The 20,131-nt window shown below is 39.0% G+C and overlaps 2 protein-coding genes across 4 annotated transcripts in view; one reads left to right on the top strand and one right to left on the bottom strand.

The window, feature by feature from the left end:
* The window catches only part of TRPM5 (transient receptor potential cation channel subfamily M member 5), a 56,316-nt gene extending 42,425 nt beyond the window's left edge, over nucleotides 1-13,891 (bottom strand). The window contains exons 1-2 of one of the 2 annotated variants that reach the window (XM_080595224.1): nucleotides 13,740-13,891; nucleotides 933-1,053 (exon numbers count right to left, since the gene is read on the bottom strand). The gene's annotated coding sequence lies outside the window, so the exon portion shown is untranslated. The remainder of the gene's footprint in view (nucleotides 1-932; nucleotides 1,054-13,739) is intronic. The other variant, XM_080595225.1, reaches the window with a different exon arrangement.
* Nucleotides 1-20,131, top strand: part of KCNQ1 (potassium voltage-gated channel subfamily Q member 1) — a 409,605-nt gene that overhangs the window by 41,393 nt on the left and 348,081 nt on the right. The window lies entirely within an intron of this gene.

The raw sequence follows: 20,131 nt of genomic DNA, 5'->3' as shown, positions 1-20,131 counted from the left end.
ATTCACCTGAAGGTTACCAAGGAGAGTTTTGCTGTCTATCTGCTCTAGGGATAGGATATTTATTCATAAGCCAAAGTATCTAAGATCAGACTGTACTTAACAGCATGCAGTTCAGAAAGGGATGTGGCTTTGTCTATATGTGGCTACAGGAATGATAGCAAGTAATCCATCCTAGAGCAAAGGTCATATGACAGCAGTTGTTCTTCTGCATTACATGATACTGGAAGAAGTCCTCTTGCTTTCCCTAAATTTCCCCCCAAAGTCCAGTTTGACTGGACTGATATATTATGATTTGAAAAATACCGGTTTCAACCTGTCTGCCTTGTTTCTTTTCAAAAACAAAAGCAATGAAATAGCTCTCTCCCCCTGCCCTTTGTCTTCACCTACTTATTCAGTACATTATGTTTAAAAAAAAATCCTTGTGATAGTAAGTCAGAAATGGTAATCAATCCTGCATTAATGAGACCGTATTCATAAAATCTTTATTTCCTGGTCAAAGAGACTTGCTGTCGACTTTAAAAGTAGGTCAAGCTAGCAAATCTCTTGTGTGTCTGTTAGGATGCTCCAGCAGAGGGAGCAAGCCCTCCAGCTGTTCCCTTGGCCTGACAAGTCTGGGAAGCCTGTATCAGGGCTGCCTCACTACTGCAGTCTCTGTATTCTTTTCTGTTTTCCATGAAAAAGTTGTTTGGAGTTGCCCTTTTCTCAGATCTTCCCCTGAAAAGTGGTTATGGACCCCCTCATGATTTCAGTTTTTCCTTTTCAATTATAAACCACATCTTCCCCTCCCCACCCCTCAATTTTTGGACATAGATCCCTGCTTTAAAGATATCGCTCTCATTCTTCTCCCTGACAGCACGCTAGTTGCTTTTTGAGAGAAGGAAGTGTTTGTTCTGAAAACCAGAATATCGGACTTTTCTGGGTAAGAGTCTTACCTAGAAGACCTTTCAGGTTATCGGTAGTGGTAGTCACAACAAAGTCCACCTTTTTTTTTTTTAAGTCTACTTGGTCACTGGAGATGCAGCTTTATCTCCAAAGATCATAGAAGACAGTACTCTGGGGAAAAAAATAGTTAATACAGAGTCATAACAAGACATTTTTAGCAATTCTGAAGTACAGAAATCACTTCCTGGAACTTGCTGACAGAACAAAGGGTTTGATTAGAAACGAGTATTCAGGACTGAATTCATGGGGTACATTTAGTCACTATTCATCGCTGTCCTAGATAGCATGCACATATCTGTAACTGCACCCAGGCAATGAACTCAGAACAGATTTACAAAGCAATCTGACCGTTAATTTGGCCTCTTGGTTAGACCCCAAGTTGTTAATTTTAAGTCTAGTACAAGATTCTAATTTACAAAATTTGACAATGTGGTTATCCATGATTTCTCTTTTGGAACAAAGCATAGAATTACTGAGCCTCATAAGGAATCTTCTTGTATTTGGATAATTAATTTTGCCAGAAACAGCATATCATTTGGTTTTTAGTTTAGCAACAAGTCCGGCTCTGGATGGTAGTAAACAACAGTGAAAGAGACAAAAAATAGATAAGATGCAGAAGCTTTGTTCATAAGCCTTTATAATAAAGACTGAAAAGTGAGGTAGAGACTTGCTGAGACTTGCAGTATGATTGTAGTAACATACAGGTGTAAATGTTCCACCCAATGGTGCTTATGGAGCAAGGAAATTTTGCTTTGGTGTTTAAAGTTGTGGGGAAGATTTTTAAAGGCTATTCTATAGATACTGTGCTAGTGGGAGAATAAAAAAAAAAAGTTCCTTACATTGAATATTGCAAAATCACCAGGAAATAAAAAATGCTGCGTAAGATTTGCAGCTTGGTTCTTGAGCATAAAGGCTGACCCATAGTAAAAGTTCACTTACTCTACAGTTGTTTCAGCTACTGCAGTGTAATCCCTCACTGTTACCGGCAGAATCATAGAACACGGCATGGGTTTGTTCAGTACTGCTCACCCCTCACTTTGCACTGCAGGGGAGCTTCACTATATGCTGATCAGTCAGCACAGAGATTTCATTCTGTCCCTAATATTTGAAAAAATATATATATATATATATATATTCAGAAGAGGACATAATCCAAGAGGAAATGACAGAGCTGACTGTTAAGCAAGCAGACATCTTGCCCATTGTCAATACACGGTTAGTTCCCTTTTGCTTATTAGACAACAAACTATGTAATATAATTACAGGTTTTTTGGAGTGCCTTTCTCCTGGGTTTAATTCTGTCTTATTCTGCTTGGTTTTGGCTTTCACATAAGTCTCTGTAGTGGTTTCAAGGGCTATTGCTTTGAGACTTGAAGCTGTATTAGATTGCAGTTGTGTCAGGTCACAGCAATTGGGTCAAATCTTTCTGGTCAAAGTCATGATGTTCCAGTGAAGTCAGCTTAGCTATGGTCAGCTTGCATCACTGTAACATTACTGAGCGTTAATTGTAAGGGTCTGGTATAAGCCCATGCCTTGGGAAAGAATAGACAGATGTCCAGAAACAGGAGCATAGTCCAAGTACTTTTGAATGAGAGGAAAGGTAGGGAAGGAAGCAAAGAAGAGACAAAGATTATAAGCTCAGCTGGGTGAAGAATCAATGGGGGATGAGCAGTACTTCAGCATTTTTTCCCATACCACATATTATTTTCTGTTGATCTTTTTTCTTAGAAAATTACAATTGATGTTTTTATCCTAACTTTTAAATTGTTTTGCCCTCCATTATCTGTGAGAATGCCACTCACTTAAAGGCACGCAACCGGAGATAGTTAAGTTGTGAAAAAAATGCCACAAAAATCTCACCCACTCCAATCTGTGCATTCATATTTTAAATATGCTTTGTGTGCACATGTATACATCGAGCAATGTTACTTTAGTTCTAGTTCAGACTTAAGTACAGATTTTCTATCTAGGCTGCAGCTAGGTATTAATTTTGTAGGTCAAATTCTGTCCTAGATGTTCCCGTTGACTATAAATACAAAACATCTATGGAAAGAACGTACCTCTAATGATTACCGGATTTGAAATATAACCTAGAAAACTATTTCTAACTAGCAAAGCAAGTTAAGACAATTATGAGGAAAAGACAATTGCCAGTTCCACCTACAGCTGGAAATGTGAGTCAATGTCATGTACACTGAGGATGGCCTGATTAAATCATTCCAGGTGTCAGCCAGTCTCATGAATCATTATTTCTTTAACCTCATAAATGGGAGGTGTTAGAATTGTACCAGTGTACAATGAGTGCTTGTAACAGTGGAGTTTGTGTGTCCTAATGCTCTTAGCCCTCCATTTTAGGCAGTCCTAACTTTTTATTTGGACATTCTAGATTTCTGGGATGTAGGAAATTGGCAGGTACAACTTCAAGGGGGTAATTGTTATGGTTGCAGGGAATCTCTATAAGAGGGATACTTATGGAGATTCTTCCTACGTACATCCCATTTTGGACTGTTCTCCCTCCTATCTTTGCTTCCCTACTCTTCCTCTGTCATGCCTTCTCTCCCCTCGTCTCCTTTTCACTGCTGCTTCATTCCCACTTACCTCCAGTCTTCTGGAGGATCTTTGCAACCACTGTCACTACTACTTAGCCCACGGTGAATGTGCAGCTGTTACTCCATGTGTGGTAACAACAGGACAGATCACTCGTCCCCAGATGGATGACGAGATTGTGGGTCCTTATCATCCTTCCTTTGCTATGCTTATAGATGTTAACTAGGGAGTTGGGCTGTGTCCGTGATGGGAACAGAGGCCAAACTGGAGCCTTCCAAACACATCTTGTGAACATGAGCCCAGTGAATGGATGGCTTGACCTCAATTGTTGTCTTCAAATGTAATCGTTGGATTAAGAGAGTAGGCGTACGGTATTCGTTAGCTCTCAGACTTAACAGTAGTAAGAATTCTCCTTCATACCAGTATGCGGATCAGCAGATTGGGGCACACCCTGACTAAATCACTATTTGACTCCCCCACCTACTCAAGGAGTACATCTGAATATGCAGGTGAAATGATTAAATATAGTAATGCAGCTGGGCCAGTACTGCTGCTCAGCCACAAAGCCCCCTCTTAGCTTCAGTGGCAGATGGAGCAAATCCTTTTTTTTTTGTTTATGCATTTTAGAGGAAGTTTTTGTGGAACAAAAAACTGTGCCAATTACCTGTGCAGTTCATCAGTGCAGGATAAGCTAGCAATCCCAAAGAAAAGTGAATTTTAACTATTGATGAGAAAAAGAGAGGGCTCACAGTAACAATGCAAGTGAGGAATGAGGGGGAAACTGCAACAGAGACAAATACAATGAACTTTATGTGAGCAGGAATGTTCAGCTTCCCATGTGCATGATGGGATACAGTTGGCTAAACTTCAGTCCTATAGGAAAGGACCTAAATGTGTCAGGCAAGACAAGCAAAAGTGAGAAATGCCACGGTGTTCTTGCAAGAGAGAAATACCATGTATGGCGATATCAGCAGGAGAGCCTGTGAGAAATCTGAAGTCACTCAACTGTCCATCAGAACAGCTTCAGCTGTATTGTTGTTTGGTTTGGAGTGCCAGGCTTGAGAAGAGTTACAGAGAAGCTGGAGAAGGTTTGAGCAGGAGCAACAAGAATGAATAGGGACTTCACTTAAAAAAAAATAAAATAAAATTGAACAAATTAGAGTTGCATAACCAAAAGTATAGAAGGGGAGGGATAAAGGGAGCGTAACAGCTTGTCAGGACAAAAAGATGGTAGGAAAGATGTGGTCTTAGTACTTATAGCTAGTATAGAAAGTAATGGGCTCAAGGTAATAATGGTAACATGGCTGTCTGGGGATAAAATAACAGTGTTCAGAGAAAGATTTCCCTGGAAAGTATGAAAACCCTTATACCAGTGGTTAGGGAGCTGGTAAAGCAGTCAGGCCACGGTCCTTGACTGTGATGGGTTCTGTATGTTGTGACCCAAAGAACGTGACCTTAACCTGCGTGTCATTGCAACCCTAAGAGCTGCATGTGTTTGTGGCTCTGATCATTGAGATGCATATATGCTTATGTAACTTTAATAATGGAAATGTTCCTATTGACTGTAGCGCAAGCACTCACTCAAGGAAAGATTGCACCAGTGAGTTTACTGGGTCAGTGCCAGCAAAAGAGTAATTCAATTATTTGCTTCCAGTGATAGCCATATTTTCTACTCCTGTCTTGAACTGAAACATAATAAATATGCAGAACAAAGGAGCAGGGGAACAGAATAAAGAAAACCAGAGAAGTGAAGAGCAAAGAATGCAAAATTCATATTCAAGGAAGTCTTTCAGCATGTGCTCTGAAGATGAATTGGTAGAATCTAATTGGTGTGTATGTTTAAGTGTGAAGAAACAAGAATAGTATTTCAATCAAGGGTAAATGTAATGGAGAAGGGGGATGTAAGACAAGACTGATTAGAAGCCGGGAGGAAAAAAAAATCTGATCATGGCTGTGGAAATATAAATACATAACATGTGAGACCTTTATAGAGACTTTCCTTAGGGAAAATAAATGCATACATATGGGAGAGACTGATGTATATGTGTGTATATGCAATTTTACACATTATCTAGCTTACATTTACATTGCAGCTTTGGAAAATGTTTGTCAGGAATTAGCACATTCAAATTCTGGAAACAATGCAAGAAATGTTTCTGCGTCACAGCATACAAACTAGGATCATCTACTACGATTGCCAAGGAATTGCCAAATCATGAAGGCCTAGGGATGGCCCTGCTTGTGCAGGTGAATTGGACCAGATGACCTCCAGAGGTCCCATCCAACCACAGCCATCCTGTGACTCTGAAATGTACCATTAAAAATTGTAACCAGCTGTCCTGTGGGCTTTATCAAGTCTGTATCAAATAATTTTTTGAGAATTACATAAATAGAAAAAGGAAGCGAAAGAAATTTGACTTATAGCAAGTGCAATTATAATTGTAGTGTAGGACTCTTCTCTCGCTGTTGGACAGGAGGGCTAAGAAAAGCAGTTAAGTGCCAGAGGTGAAAGCTGGAGGGATGCAACAAGTACACAGAAAATAACTTACAGAAAGGTTTGTCTATAATTTAATTAGGACACAGATACAGAGCCTATACTGGGGGTTGACAGCAACTTTGGGAATATGTTCACTAACCATAGATTTTATGAGTGTGCAGACACAGGGTTAGGCCAGAGTAAATATTAACAGAAACAAGAAAATTGAAACAAAATGAGGTGAAGAAGTGAAGCACAGAAGTGACCTAATAAAATACAAGTTTGGGTTAGGTTTTCAGATACATTTATGTGAACTACCCCACTAGAAGCTTTCAAAAACAGTGTTAGTTTTGTTTCTAAGTGAGGCAGCTGTTTAAAGAATGTTATCTGAAGTAACTTGTCTTTACTGAACATGTACGTAGTCAATAATCTGAACAAAATGTCAGAGGAGGAAAAAAATATTTAAAAATCAAGCGATACAAAGATGTGTGGGAAGACAGCCTGATTACTGAACCAGCACAGGTTTTGTTTTAACATGTGCTAGAGTATGTCTCTCAAGCCTGATTCTTCCTGTAACTGCCAAGGCATAAGGATGTGAGGAAAATCAAGTATTTGCAGGAGTCTTCCCATTAGTTTCTAGGAGTGTGACTTGTGGTTTGGACGGGGTTAGCACCAAGCCTTTAACAAATGAATGTGCAAAATGCTAATGCAAATATAGGTACTTTGTCTTTTTGTTTCTGTCTCCATCTGCTTAACATGGTAAAGAGCACCAGAGGCTATTTGAATAATGTACTTTTAGTGAGTTTGCAGAAATTTGCATATGGATGTCTGCCAGTAAATTTCATAGAAGTGGATTTATCTGGGGAGAAAACCAGAGAGGGTGGAGAGGCAATAAAAGGGAAATGAAGACATCAGGGAAGTAAATAATGGAAGGAGCAGATGGAATAGACTAGAGAAAACACACATCAATACTGCTCGATTTAAAATGAAGCGATTGGCTGTCCTTATATAGCACATTGTATAAAGGGCTGGGGGGAGCTTGATGCTAGTTTCAAATACTTCTGGCCCTTCACTGCTCTGTTCCCACAGCATGGCATGCCACTTTGAAGCTGTGCCAACATAACTCTTTGTGTGGCCTCACAGTGAATCTGAGTTCACATAAAAAGAACTAATTTTTGCCAGGTCATTTTTCAGCAAAATTGGTTCACTTATGCGTATACAGCATGACACGCAAACTCCTGAGAATTTGTGAATCCACAGTCGTAGTTCATGCTGGAAGAAAATGTAAGAATATGGGAATGGTTCTGATTCATAACAAATGCCTCGGAAAGGACAATATTCAGATAAGGCAGGCAAAATCATACACGAAAAACTTAGCTGAAGCTGGCATGTACATGGACACTTGACAAATGACTGCTATTGAAAGCAAAGGACACAATGTGTACTATTGAAAACAGAAGGATTAGAAAATAAAAAGGACCACTACTCAGGAACTGGAAAGGCTTGAAATAATCTACTGTGGCTTTGCTCAGATCAGCTAGTATTTTTCATTCCTTAGATCTCTAGTACACTAGACTTGTAGAATTTTCAAAAACTCAGAGTTGTTTCTCTTGAGGCCAACATCTGACTTCATAAAGTCAGCCCTTAGCATTAAGCAAAGACCTAGTCTTTTACAAATTCTACTTTATAAGCTATGCTAAAATAATCTTTACCTTATTTCAAGGTTGTTGTGTGTACAATAAGAGTGTGCAATTTCATGCTTGCAGCCATACATTCTTTTTTGAAAAATGCGATTGTGGAGGGGGGTGGGGAGGAAGGAGGGCAACCAAACCTACATGTTGTTTCCCTGTGTGAGTGCTTTCATCATCACCTATTTATAAGAGTTTATTCAGTGCTTTAGGCAAATTTTGTAAGCTTGAAAGGGAAGTATATTCAAAACGTAGAATTTGTTTTGCATAAACCATATGCAAGGTGTACTTTGAGAATTCCATGCCTTATGAAAATAATTTATTCTGTTTTGTTTCTTAAATACAACAAAACTGTAGACACAATTTTTCTTTTAACATTTTGAACTTGGTGCACTGTGCAAAAATGTTAATGACAAAATTGTTATTTTCCTGTTCAAGTTTTCTCCTTGATAAGACGTGAATCCCTCTCTATCTTTTCAGTTAGCTAAAACACTGAAGTTGCATTTGGATATGATTGTTCGTTTCAGGAGGGCTTGAGCTTTAGAACCTAAGTGCTGCACACTTTGAAATCACACTCACTGAAGGCACCAAGATGTATTTTTACAACCTTTCCTAGAAATTTGGATCTCTCGCAACTCTTATAAGCCCTGGCAGCCTCAACTTTAAAATATATGCCTGTCATCCACTACAATGAAGCCTGTCCTTTTTTTTTTTTCTTATTGATAGTATTTATTTTTAACTCAGGGTGGCAGCAAACTATAGCCAATTTGCTCTTTGGCTGTCTTTCTTAGATTTCTTTTCAGATAGATATAGATCAGGTCCAAATGAATAAGGAGATTATAAAACTGCAAAGCACAGAAGAGAGTGTCTGAAGGTGGATGAAAATGGTTGACCCAGGGCAGTTAAGGATGGCTTCAGTGTACAGGAGAAAGATAGACCTCACTTAGGTGTTTGTGATACTTGAGAATATCTGTGACTACAGTCCCTGCCAGCAGATTAGCAAGAGGCACGTGCTGGCAGGCACAGGGATTCCAGCTCTGTTGAACTTTGTCTGTATTAAAAGTCCCCATTTTTCCCCCATATCTATATTCTTTCCCGATGTCTGTAACGGTTCTGCTGGCAGGTGTACTCACAGCAGTACCCAGTTATAATCACCAGGTAGATATTCAAATGCAGTGAACTCTGTGCTTAACAGAGGTTAACGTGCTGTAGGAGAGAAATAAAATAGTAGATGCTTCCCTTCACTTGATCTTTATACACATACAAAGTGTTACCTCATTTAGTTTTCTTCCTGCTTGCAGGGTCTGCTTTTCATTGAGATGAAAGGTGGATATCAAGGAAAAAAGAATGCTTAAGCCCAAACAAACAAAAAAACCATAAACAACTGTCCTGTCTAAAAGTTTGCTACATAGCAAGTTGTCTGAACCAATTTGTACATCAGAGATTAATTTTACTCTTCTCAGATGACTGTAAATGAGCAATATCCAACTGTAGGTTTCTTCTCTTGGATAGTGATTTTCTTTCTTTGTATTTTATCAAGGTCTGCTTAAATTCATGGTCAAACTAGCCAACAAGACCATTAAACTATATAAACTTACTGGGTCCTCTAGAAATACCTCTTCCACTTCAATAGCCAAAGTTTCTGAGATATATTACACTGGGAGAGCAGGAGTCAGTTTAGTTTTGTCCTGAAAAGAGCAATTATTGAGCAAACTTGCTATTACAGAAGATGGTGGTTTGTTTTTTTTTTTCACTCTTGCATTTCTGCAGTGTATGATACATTGTTAGGGGGTAGTGTTTGTGGTGGTTTGCTTGTTTTTTAAATACCTGTAGATCTAAAGCACTGTGATGGGGAAAAAGAAAAAAGAATCCAAAACACTATCAATCCAGTTTCTATAGATGGATCTCTGCAGAGAAATGTATAGATGCTTGGGTACAGTAAAGAGATGCCATTGCTTTAAGGCCCTGTTTTATTATAGTAGCAATGTAGCTATAGATTTCAAATAATGTTATGCAGGAACAAGTTCTGTAGTGCTCCAATATATTACAACTTTAACTGGACGTTACATTTGCCATAAATATGGCAGGCTCTCATCTGAACAATGGGCTAACTAATATGTTACAGATAAAAGGGATGATGAATTCTTTATCTGTCACAAAAAGAGGTTTAAAAAAAAAAAACAGTTACAAGTAAACTGTATGATCAAGGTACAGCAAAATGCCCCAAATAATTAAATAAAAATAGAAATATGCATATATGGTGTACTGTATGGTGTTGCCTAGGTTTCCTCAGGCAAGCAGATACAAGCTTACATCAGCTGTCCTGTCAAATAAGCTTCTGATTCCAGGAAGGAATCATAATCAGGAACGATTTGATATTTGGTGCTAGATCCATAAGCCGTCTCCTCACAGGTTATGCCACAGCGTGAGCCTATGCAGCGAGGAAGAGCTTAGATTAGCACTTCAGTAGTTACTATGTTGTTGGATACTCATGTTTGAAATATAACAGAATTCGTATTAATATTTCTGCTATAAAGTTGGATTATAACTCTAGCTAGGGTAAAGTTTCTGTAGTCGTGAAAACATGGATCTACATATATAGAAGATTTGACAATGCTATTTATCTTTGTATAAGAAATGAAAAAAATAGATGCACATGCAAATTTGAATTAATTATAGGATGCAAGTACAGAAAAGCTTAAGAAGCCACTTTCTCACTTGCCACAAGTCTCATAAAAATAGCTAAGACCTAGAACTCTAATTGTTATTAGGAACAGAAGTGCAGATTTAAAATGTAGCTGTTGGAACTCTTAACTTCTACAATTACTGTTGATGTGCTCTGTCCTACTCAATGTTGGTTATGGCTGATTTGCCCAGAGAAGCTGTGGATGACCCATTCCTGGAAGTGTTCAAGGCAAGGTTGGATGGGGCTTTTAGCAACCTGGTCTAGTGAGAGATGTCACAGAATCATCTAGGTTGGAAGAGACCTCCAAGATCACCTAGTCCAACCTCTGACCTGACACTAACAAGTCCTCCACTAAACTGTATCACTAAGCTCTAAATCTAAACGTCTTTTAAAGACCTCCAGGGATGGCGACTCAACCACTTCCCTGGGCAGCCTATTCCAATGCCTCACAACCCTTTCAGTAAAGAAGTTCTTCCTAATATCCAACCTAAACCTCCCCTGGCGCAACTTTAGCCCATTCCACCTCATCCTGTCACCAGGCACATGGGAGAACAGCCTCGCTACAACCTCCTTTAAGGTATCTATAGAGTGTGATAAGGTCGCCCCTGAGCCTTCTCTTTTCCAGACTGAACAATCGTAGCTCCCTCAGCTGCTCCTCGTAAGACTTGTTCTCCAGACTCCTCACGAGCTTCGTTGCCCTTCTCTGGACTCGCTCGAGCACCTCCATGTCCTTCTTGTAGCGAGGGGCCCGAAACTGAACACACTACTCCAGGTGCGGCCTCACCTGAGCCGAGTACAGGGGGACAATCACTTCCCTAGACCTGCTGGCCACACTCTTTCCTATGCAAGCCAGGATGCTGTTGGCCTTCTTGGCCACCTGAGCACACTGCTGGCTCATATTCAGCCGACTATCAACCAATACTCCCAGGTCCTTCTCTGCCAGGCAGCTTTCTAACCACTCATCTCTCAGCCTGTAGCACTGCTTGGGGTTGTTGTGCCCCAGCTGCAGGACCCGGCACTTGGCCTTCTTGAACTTCATACAGTTGGCCTCAGCCCATCGGTCCAGCCTATCCAGATCCTCCTGCATAGCCTTCCTACCCTCGAGCAGATCGACACACGCACCTAACTTGATGTTGTCTGCAAACTTACTGAGGGTGCACTCGATCCCCTCATCCAGATCATCGATAAAGATATTAAAGAGAACTGGCCCTAGTACTGAGCCCTGGGGGATTCCACTAGTGACTGGCCTCCAACAGGATTTAACTCCATTCACCATGACTCTTCAGGCCCAGCTACCCAGCCAGTTTCTAACCCAACGAAGTGTAAGCCAGTCCAAGCCAAGAGCAGCCAGTTTCTTGAGGAGAATGCTGTGGGAAACGGTGTCAAAAGCCTTACTGAAGTCAAGGTAGATCACATCCACAGCCTTTCCCTCATCCACCAAGTGTATCACTTTGTCATAGAAGGAAATCGGGTTTGTCAAGCAGGACATGCCTTTCATAAACCCATGCTGACTGGGCCTGATCGTCTGCTTGCCTTGCAAGTGCTGCGTGATGACAATCTAGATAATCTGCTCCATGAGCTTCCCTGGCACTGAGGTCAAACTAACAAGCCTATAGTTTCCCAGGTCTACCTTCCGGCCCTTCTTGTAGATGGGCGTCACATTTGCTAGCTGCCAGTCGACTGGGACCTCCCCTGACAGCCAGTACCGCTGATAAATGATGGAAAGCGGCTTGGCCAGTTCTTCTGCCAGTTCTCTCAGCACCCTTGGGTGGATCCCATCTGGCCCCATCCACTTGCGTACATCTAAGTGCTGTAGCAGGTCGACAACCATTTCCTCGTGGATTGTGAGGGGCATAGTCTGCTCCCCATCCCCTTCCACCAGCTCAGGGTACTTGGTATGTAGAGAACAACTGGTCTTGCTGCTAAAGACTGAGACAAAAAAGGCATTAAGCACCTCAGCCTTTTCCTCATCTCTTGTCACTAAGTTTCCCCCCACATCCAGTAAAGGATGAAGATTCTCCTTAGTCCTCTGCCCATGGCAGGTTTGTGTGTGTAATTAAATGATCTTTAAGGTCCCTTCCAACCCAAACCATACTATGATTCTATGGTTACAATACTGATTTAAAAAAAAAGCATAGTGTAAAATGCAGAATAATATTCAACGTAAAACTGAAGCAGTCTACATATTCATCTGGGGTGATCCTAATTAGCAGACAGTCAATTTATTTCTCCAAAGGTCTTAAAAAGTCTATTTTAAAGGTAAAAGACCTAGTGTTTTTAAAAATTGTGTACCTGATTTTAATTAGATGAGCAGTTCCCTTGAGCTACCTGCTAGAATCAAAAGAATTCCATGAAGTTAAAAAAAAAAAGAGGATGACTTTCACCTTTGTTTATTAATTCTTTTTTAGTTTACTGAGAGATCATGCTTTCCCAGATGAAGAGTTAACGAAGAACAAATTTAACCAAACTCTGGCCTGTCAACATTCCTGCCTGTGTTCCCTGTGATCCCGTCTGAATGCAGGGTCTTCACAGGCAGTTAACTGTGTTTTATCAGAAACCTTCATAAAAAGGGCTTTTTCTAACTAAACTCTGTTACCTAACATTCAGAAAACCAAGTCTGTCCTGCATGCAAGAGGAGAACTGAACAGCACAGTGCACAGGTATGTTAGGTGTATGCTCATGCCCTAAGCTCATGGGGCTGGTAGAAGAATCCCATGGAGCAGAAACCTGCAGAGTAGGACAGCAGAAGGCATGGGTACACCTTTCTACTCTGCTGTCTCAGAAACAGCTGTAGAGTAGAAACCTGCCTACTGTACCAGTTCTGCAGTTTGTTATTATCAGACCAAAAACAGTAGCCAAGAATCAGGTAGATAAAAAGTCTGTGAAGATTTGGAGGCTTGTTCTTAGTGCAAGCTGAAATGTCTAAACAGTGGAGAGGGCAATAGTAAAACAGTGTTGAGGTCTAATTGCAGACCAAAATGAATACAGTATGTTTTTACACCAATAGTAGCTAACTTGCTTTCAAGTACTGAACAGAAAAACAACTGATGGAAAGTGATCTGGATCTTGGATGAAGAAAGACAACAACTAGATTGTGAAATTCCTAATGCAGAAAATCTGGAAGTTTTGCATGTATTTCACTAATCAAAAGGAGGAAAGAGTAGCAACGGCTATTTTAAGTCACTGCTGATTACTCACAGGTGATGAAGGGAAAATAAAATGTTAAGTAACTATCTCTTCTTAGCTGAATCACAATCATCTCTTTTCAAACTTTAAGAAAATCTGCCTTTCTCTCTCGGGGAGAGAGAATCGCTCTAAAGGCTCTAAGTAAATACTAGCAATGTACATAACAACTCTTACAGTGCCTATATAAATTATATAGTATAGCTAGTGATCCTACCTGCTGGCAGTTCTTTGCAGGAGGCATGACTCTCCATCTGTAAAGTTAAAGTCACACTGAGGTGGCTGTTGTTACCAACGCTATTTGATGCTGCTCCCTTTTTCTATGTGGAAAGAGGAAGATGTTACCACATTACCAGGCACACCTGGCCTCCCAAACTTACAACAGTGAAAGTAAACATTGCTAGTATACAATGATAACAACAGCTCTTCTCTGGGATGAAAATTAGCCCTGTCAAACACGGAGATGCAAATAACAAACATTTATCTGTAGCAGTAATGGGACATACAGTTACTAGAAACAGACAACCAGCAGCAATGTACTTTAGATGTGAATATAGTTTCTAAATTAGCTTTTCAAATGATTGCAATAGAATGAATGTTTAGTAGCTGCATCAGTAACTAACCCTCCTTTCTCATTGAAAGGAGTTACATGCCTCATACCTGCTTTCCCCATCTCTAAGAAATCATTAATAAACTTCCCAGAGTGCATGTATGCAGTCTAAGTGCTCTCTTAAAGATTTAGATTTCCAAACAAACACTGTCCATTTATCTTCACAGATAAGTTCAAGTTTTGTTGCACAGCATGTCAGCTTTAATTTTGTGTTCACTTAAGGGAATTATTCTGTATTTAGGGTGTGAATGTTGCATCATTGTGCTTTCTTAGGTAACTTGCCTTTGGGGCTTTCTTGATATACAACAGATCTCACTCAGTATGAATTATTGCAGTTCAGTTCACTATTGTGAAGCTAAGCTACTTTGAACAAGCCAAAGATATGCCCAACCTTTTCAGTTTTTTCATGATCGGTCATGTGTTTATGCAAATACTTTTTGTCCTTGACTACCAAAATAAGTGGTTGGAGTTCTACTTTATATATATATATATATATATATATATATATATATGTATATATAAAAGTATGTATATAAATGTATATTTGCTATTTCAGCATAAGTTGATATATCCATAAACATTCAGTGTCCTCAGTAGAGATTTCGCTATTTTCGCCTTAAATTCACCTTTCATCTGCAAGTCTGGTTTTCTTTGTGCTTTGTTTCTAAAACCTTCAGAAAACATCTCTGATATCCATTTCAGTTTGATTAGAATACAAAATGACCTAAAACCAGTCAGCTATCCAAATTCTACTTGTTCAAGAAAAGAGCAAATTTTGTTTCCCTCGTGCTGATCTGTAATTATTCTGGATTGCTCTAAAATTTCCTTTGTAGGTATATACTTGTCACTATTTTTGTTTTTTAAACCACCATTGTTTCTGTTAATGCTTATATTTCTAGGAATATAATTGTGTTAAATTCCATTACATCAGTCGTAGAAAGTCCTTTATCCTTGATCTTTGTTATAACGGTAACAGTTGCTTGAAGTATAAAAACCTGAAATTAAGTATGACCATAGTCAAGAAATGTTCTTGGAAATATTGTAATATGTTTCTGTGAACAAAATTGTAATATATGGTGTTGAAGGCACTGGCCTTTTTTGTCCAGATTTGACTGACTAAGGAGGAATACTAGGTCTGATACCAAACACTTCATGTACCAGGTAACTTGCAGATAGTAAGACCATCTCAGTCCCTTGTTGACTATTTTTTTTTTTTTTTGCAAGTCTTGTCTTTGTAGAAGTCCTGTATGCTTTTTATATTCTTAAGTAGTGTTTAGGTTTGCCTGACAGAACATCACAGGTTTTTATTTTGTTTGTTTTTTGTTTTGTTTTCCCTTCTGCTCTAAGCGGATGTTTATTATTAGCGTATTTCTTAGAAAGTTTCATTACCTTTTTTGGAGAATTCTGGTAAGTCTTGGTGATTCTGACCAGTCGTTGCACCTGTGCATCCATTTCCCTTTCTGGTAGCTTTCCAGCTTGCATGTCAGTCTGCTAAGAGGGAAATAATGCTCGAGTAGGAATACTCATAACTTATTGTTGTCTTACGGATGTTTGAGACTGGAAGTTTTGTAAGCTTCTGAATGCATCTTTTATACTGCAAATGCATGACACCATTTATTCTACCCTTGCAACTGGCTTGCTCGTTCTGCCAGTTTATGTGCAACGATTTATTATGTACAGTCCTTTGTCTTGGAAGGTGAAACCTCCATTTCAATATTCCTTGAATTGAACAGTTTTCTAACCTAGCATTTGAGTTTGAGTTTGCTGCGTTTTCAACAGAATTCCCCATTTCTCCTTCTTTGATTATTAACTCCAGGCACTGATGTGGTGACAGGTCATGTTTATATTTTCTTTGCATGGTGGTTGGTCTGTAACTTAAAAGATCAGTGTTATCACTTACAAGTAATTAGTTACATGTGGCTGATAAGTCAGGTTATGTCCATTTCTGTGTTCATGTGGTGAAGTTTCACAGAAAGAGCAAATACAGGGAAGAGGATGCATCTCTGTATGGTATTATCAGCAGTTAAAGCATCTATTGAAGTTTGTTTCCATTCAAAACGCATGAGGTCTTGATTTAAAATCATAACGTTGTTAGTTCTGTCTGCACACCGCAACATTTTACAGTGTTTCAGAGCATCCCTACCTTTGTAGTGACTAGTCTTGTTTCTCCTCTTCACCAGCAAATCTGGGTGCTTAATGTACAATGGCATTTATCATCAGAGCTACAAAGGAGGACAGTGCTATTATCCCATTTACAAGTTAAGAACCTCAGGCACAAATAAGAACAATGATACACCTTAGCTCACACGGGAAGTCTGTAGGAGAACTGGGGAGTGAACTCTGGTCATTCAAGTACAAAGTTAGAGACAGTAACTTTCCTCTTTGATAGTGGACTGAAAATACTTCCTTAAACTCAGCAATTACAGGAATTATGCATACAGTGCTCTCTTTGATAATTTCTTATTAAATTGCAAATCTGGGCAGTGTATCAAGTTAAAGTCCAATTTTTTATCCTTTTTTTTCCTTTTGCATTGATGACTACTCATTATCACTGAAAAGAGAGAACCTTTGTGACGTATTTGCAATTGCTTTCTTACTCTTCCTTGCTCTTTTAATTTTATAATGGCATTTCCAGAAATTCTTTCTGAGATTTTCCTGGTCCTGTATTTTATATTAAATTTAGATTGCATTGGTAAATCAGTATTTAACAGTTTATGTAATTCTGCTCTTCCCATCAAACTAAGTTATTAGTAATTTATTGTATTATTAACATGAGAGAATCATTTTACAAGTAGTGTAAAGAGATTCGTTGCTGCTACGCATAATAGTGGGATGGTAAAAACTGGATAGAGGGTTCCTTTATATTGAAAAGGCTCTGGAAAGACAGTACTGAAAAATTGTTACTGCCAGATTCCCGACTGCATCGAATTACCATATTATGACTCAGTTTATAGCAGATAAGTAAATGAGTAGTGTTTTGGTTTTATTGTGTTGAGAGAAGTCATTGAATCACCTTCTCTTTAGAGTATCAGGTCTCTTGTGTTCAAAAATAGGATCATTTCCTTCAGCTACTTTGTTCCATTTCTTCCCTAGATGAAAACATAACACTTAAATGCAGCAACAGAATTGATCATTAATGTGATTGTAATAAGGCAGCTTGTCCCACTGAGAACCAGCTAGCTTTGCAGTAGAAAGAGGCACACACATGCCTATAGCCAATTAAGATTAACTGGGTGCAGCTGAAAGTGGAGACAGAGATACAGTAAGTAAAGAGCTCCTCAGATGAAAGATGAAAAAGGAGATAGAAGCTCCTATGAGCAGTGAAAGGGAGATCTAGAGAAGTAGCTTTCAGGGACTGTGCTCCTCTACCAGGTGGGAGGAGAAAGTAACTGCAAGTAGATGACACTAACTTTTCAGTCTTTGAAGATGCTTTGGGGGTTATGAGGTGAACAGCTCTAGTTCTTGTTGAAGAACAAGAGGGGCTGGGATAGCAGTGCAAAGCAATGTTGCTTGAGATGTCATCTCTGCACAACTATATTCTAGTAGGTCTATACTTCTAGTGACCTTTCAATGCATTTTAACTACAACAATAGATAGACTCTAGCCTGGAGCTCACATGGAGATCAACTGTTAGTCACACAGCTATCTCCAGTCTAAAAGTCTAAACCCAAATCTCTTTCTCTTCTGCAAACTTTGTCTTTCCTTTGACCTATAAACTATAACCACATGTGTTGAGGTTCTAAAAAAAATGCTGGATTTTAAATGCCAGTTTACAAGACAGTATCTCTCTACTTAGAAATACATGTACTGTAAAATGAGCTTACAGGTCAGGTTATTCAATCAATTGCCATACCTGCACAGGACAGAGTGCTCAAGTAAGACTTACTGTGTCAAAGGACGTTCTGATCACCTCTCCTTTTCTTAAAATAAACCTGTAAAAGAAAAGAAAAAAAAAGATAGGAACCGTGGCAAGGTTGTGTAAGCTTGAAGGCAGTAACACATAATTTCCTAACTGTATGAAATAGCTTCCTTATTCTTAGTGTGCCGATTATTTTTCCTTTTTCATAACTTGCTGATTCTTTTCACTTTCAGTTTATTTAGAAGGATCAATTCTCACTATCAAGAAAGTATTGCTGTCTATTATCGGAACTATCTACAAAAATGAGACAAAACACCTGTAGCCTATTTAGTCAGGCCAGGTAAACTTGTTACTGTAGCCACTAGAGGGACCTCCAGGAATAGAATATACAAACATTTGCAAAGGCTATTTTGAAATATTAAGTGTCTTTAAAAAGAAGGGGAAAAAAAAAGCTTTGCAGGTCAATCACATTGTCATTTGATAATAATGAGCTCTGAAATAATAGGAAATGTGAATTAACTAATTATCTCATAGACTTCATCAAGAAAGCATCAAGAAAGTTCATTTATCCTGGTAGGATATGAGTTTGGAGGGTTCTTTCCTCTTCATGGAATTAGAGAGGTCAGAACATCTGCTTACAGAAGACTTGTTATTTAGCAGAAAAGTTGTGCGTTCTTCATTTGAGGGGTACACAGCAAATATAATTATGCTCTTTTCAGAGTTGCTGAGAAGAACTAGGATTTGGATGCGATACAGACAGCCTGCAATCTACAAGCTTAGTTTCTCAGTGGAAGGGATTTTAGCATAGCTTTCAATTTCTTTCAAATTTTAACAGCAGTTTAATAGCCTAATTAACAAATATTGGTGCCTCAGTATGTATGCACATGCTTACTAAACATAGCTATGCTACCACTTGGATTATTGGATCTGTAGTTATCAGTCAGTCTGGGAGATGAGGGGGGTAGTCACATTCCCTTTTATACTTCTGCAGTACTATACAAGAAGTTGTGGTGTACTTAATGTACAAGATTTCGGGCTTTGCAGAGCACAAATGCAGTAAGCTTTATTTTTATCCTTCTACATGAAATCTTGCTAATGTAAGCAACTGTGCTCCTTAGACATTGAAGGTGATGACCCAAATACAAGAACTGCAATTAGCCCAATTAGCAAAAGGTCAAGGATGGGACTAGAATTTGGCATGAAATCACAAGTGGGGAAAAGGTCAAGAGAATTTTTGCAAGACCTTGTATTATGTCACATTGCATTGTTTGGCTTTATCTGTTGGAATGGTACTGGAGAAATGAAATCTCTTATTTGTGAGATGAAAACAACCTGAAATTCCAGTTCGGCAGAGCTGACTGTTGCATAGGTCTCCTGTGACCTATCCACTGAGTTTTATAGTTTGCATTTTGTTTGCATTGAGAGGTTACTTGCTGTGGAAAGGTGTAGTTGTGGGTGAAGAGATATTGCTGGTAACTTTTGTATTGTTCTGTTTTCTTTCTTTGGGGCATTAAAAAGCTATTTGGTGAATTGCTGTTTGAAAAATCTTTGTTTTTGCAATGGAATTTACCATTATTTTCCTTACCTTGCCTGTGTAAACCTTCCACTGAAGTTATTTAGTGAACTACCTGCAATTAAAGGTCAGTCAACTGCAGTTACACTTAGCTGGAAGACAGATAACACCTGACAAAGGTGGGTTGCCAAGTGGGCTCTGCTGAATAATGATTGTCTATCCATGTCATTTCATACATATGAAATAGGATATTATATTACAGATTAAAATGTTTGCAGGCAGGAAGTGTTCCTTGATCAGGAAGAGATTTAGTGATAACTAGTGATGTCTTTACTTGCTTCAGTTGCTAAAAGTGAAACTGCCTGAAATACCAACACATCCTCTTAGTAAACACAGGTCTCCCCGTAAGTAACTATGGAGTTACAGTTTGAGAGGATTTCAGAATTTCAAAAATTCAGTGAATTTATTTGGACCTCACTCAGCAGTGTTATTTGATCCTATTGGTCCTACTTTGTCCAACAAAGATAGGGTTATGACCCTGTCCGAGGAAGAGAATTTTCTCATGATGCAAGATGATGATGTAACGATCCCTTCATTTGAAGAATGGCATTAATCACTCAGCCCTTA

Source organism: Anser brachyrhynchus (assembly GCF_964034855.1).
Source record: "Anser brachyrhynchus genome assembly, chromosome: 5".
NCBI classification, from domain to species: Eukaryota; Metazoa; Chordata; class Aves; order Anseriformes; family Anatidae; genus Anser; species Anser brachyrhynchus.
Note: the sequence above shows the minus strand (reverse complement) of the source record. Positions and strands in the feature narration are given on the sequence as shown.